The sequence below is a fragment of the Populus euphratica genome, unplaced genomic scaffold, assembly GCF_000495115.2.
Source record: "Populus euphratica unplaced genomic scaffold, PopEup_1.0 scaffold55.1, whole genome shotgun sequence".
Classification (NCBI taxonomy): Eukaryota; Viridiplantae; Streptophyta; class Magnoliopsida; order Malpighiales; family Salicaceae; genus Populus; species Populus euphratica.
This window is the reverse complement of record NW_011499921.1, coordinates 623733-627012: the sequence shown is the minus strand read 5'-3', so window position 1 is coordinate 627012 and position 3280 is coordinate 623733.

The following is a 3280-nucleotide window of genomic DNA, read 5'->3' as shown; positions in this document are numbered from 1 at the left end:
ATATATCATTAAATACTTTTTTAATAACTATAATCTGATGATTTAATTTTAAATTTAGATCAAGTAAGGAGTGAGTTCAAGGTTTTTTCAATTAATTTTATTATCAAACTTTATCTACTAATTAATTATGTTATCTTTTGATTAATCATATCAACTAAGGAATCATGGTTTAGTTTTTTAAATTCAGGCTAAGTATGAAGTTAGATAAAAATAAAATTTTTTTACTAATTTTATCATTTTTTTAATTTTTATTTTTGTAATTTTTTTATTTGCAAGTTAAATTATTTTTAGAACATTCAAATTGATTAGATCATGTTAGACCATCTTCTAAACTAAATAAAAAAATTAAACGAAGAGGTTTCAAGATTGAAATATTAAATCATGATTAATATTAAAGTCTGTTGAGCTTAGAAAGACTAGTGTGTATAACAAAATTCCAAATTTGAGAGATTGTTGAAAAAGAAAGGGGTGAAATGAAGGCTCGGTTTCAAAGATTTTTTTTAAAAAAAAAAAAATCAGAATAAAATGAGGGAAAAAGAAAAAAGAAAGGAAGGCCTTTGCTGGGCCAACCCCTTGGACAGGCAATCCAGCGTTTTAGAGTGGGCTTAGCTGTACGAGGCCTGCTCCTTCATCTTCCTTGGGTTTCTCCACTTGCAGAAAAAATCACATGCTACCTGCACTTCTTTGTAAGTCTGTTTGTAAATATAGTTATAGTTATTTTTAAAAAAATATTTTTTATTTTTTAAAATTTATTTTCAAGATTAATACATCAAAATAATTTAAAATATAAAAAAATAAATTTTTTAGATAAAAATATTTTTTTTGGAAACACTGTCTAAATCACATTTCCATAATAAATTATTTTAAGGTCAAATAATTGATCTTCCATCAATTTACTTCTTCAATCTCATATTATATTAAGAAGATATTGTTTTTATATGTATTCGATAAAAACAAGATCAATTAATTTTGTGGGAAACAACACAAAATTCTCTTGAACATTTTGGGTCAACAGTAAAACTTGGAGATCCTATATCAGCCTAGCCCATGAACAAAACACACAGCCCACCTCCTATTTTCAATTGGGTTTTTTTGATAGGTACAACCACTCCTTTTAGATCCACTTTTTCATGAATTACATCTTGACTTTTGGAGCTTGTCGTGATTTATTTCTCTGTGCACAGAAGTGATTTTAATTTTCAAAGAACGACGGGATGCGAATCCAATCGCTTGACACAGATATGTCCACCGATACGGATGCCTCATGAGCTCTTCAAAACGTTATTATTGCCCACCATTGACTCTAAACAGACGGCAAAGACACCCTATCCCATCTTGCAGCAAAGTTTGCATCTTGTTAGCAGTGCAGGCTGCTTCCCTGAGCTTTCTCCACCGTTCATTATATTGTTTTAAACATGAATGGGGTAAATTTTGAAATTAATATATATATATATATATATATTTGAGTATAAAATACTTTAAAAATAAAAAAAACTTCAAAAACACCTCGACAAGGGCTGCAGCGGAGCAGTTCCCATTGAGCCTGCCTTGTTTTCACATGGCGATGAACAGCCTGTACATTTTGCCTTGTAGATGGCTTACAAGAGCGAACCTCCCTCCCATCTTAGCATGTTGAAAAGAGGGTATTCGGCAGCGAAAGGTCAAGTTCTTGAATATCTGGAAATTGCATGGTTAGAATTCCGACAGCCTAGAGGCCGGCGTGAAAATTTCCACATCGTTGCGCTTTGAATCCTCTTTGTCCAAGACTTTTCGGGAAGAATGGAGAATAGCTCTGTTGAATGAGTTTGAAATGGAAGTCGTCATTCATGTAATAACATAGGGCTTTTTTTATTGCAATTTTTATTTTATTTCTTTCTCCAGTAGCTCAAATTAGCTTTTTTATTTGCCTCAATATCGTCTCTTTTGTCTTTTCTTTTTTCGTCTGTTCGGGGACATCTGATAATTTCAAATTAGTATGATACGTGGAGGATTAGCATGGACTTGTGCAAGGATGAATAGGAAAAAAAAACGTTGAAAATTCTCAATTTTGGATACTCAATTTTTTTATTATTAATTTCTCAATTTCAAGCCATTTGAAACTGTTATTAGTGAACTTATTTTTTGGGAGTGTAGTTATAGTTTTTTTAAAAAATATATATATTAAAATAATATTTTTTATTTTAAAAAATTATTTTTGAGATAAATATATCAAACAATTCAAAATATATAAAAAATTAATTTTTAATAAAAAATATATTTTAATAACACGATTTTCACCATATTACTAAAAGTAATTACACTAAGAAATTAGATTTAGATTTTATCTTTTCTGATCATATAATTTTCAAACCAAGAGTGATACCATGAATGTTGGTCTTGGTACCGAGGAGTCGATGAGTATGTTCATGTCTATGCAAAACAAAGAGTCTGCCGCATTATACTAGAAATTAAAGACCAGCAATTAGTGACATGTTATTTTACTGTTTGAGAATATGATATAGATTATTTTTTTAAATGTTTTATATTTAAAAATATATTTAAATAATATTTTTTATTTTTAACATTAATATATTAAGATGATTTTAAAAACATTTACAAAATCAAATATTTTAGGAAACACAATTCTAGACGGGATTCGGAGGCTTATCCTTATTGACATTTGGCAATTAAGGATAAGATATTCAATTTACCACGTTTAACTTATTTATAGGCACGAAATTCATTATTATTATTTTTTGTATTTCAAATAATAATATGACAATTATTGTGCATTGCTCCAAATGGACGAGTTCCCATGTCGGCAATCCACAGCTGGAAGTGAATTATTTAGCCTAGCTAGAAAACGACAATTCAAATATCAAACAAATATTTTATATATATATATATATATATATATATATATAATTTGAAAAAATTATATAGAGCATCATTAATTAATGTATAGTATTTCTCTTCGTGTTATTGATGTATAGGACGCCATGTATTTATTATGAAGCTCGATCATTTGCTTTTAGCCACTCCAAATGTTTCTACTAATATCCTTTAAGATATCTTTTTCTAGTATTTCTCTTCATGCACTTCTTCTACTTATTTCCCTCCATCTTTTATTAGTGGTTGGTGCATGTGTTGAAACTTCTATAAAAGACTGCGAATTTAAAGATTTTCTCAGGTATCTAGTTTAGGAATATAATTATAACTGTAGTTTAAAGTATTTTTTGTTCAGAAATATATTAAAATAATATTTTATTTATTTTTTAAAATTTATTTTTAACATTAGCAC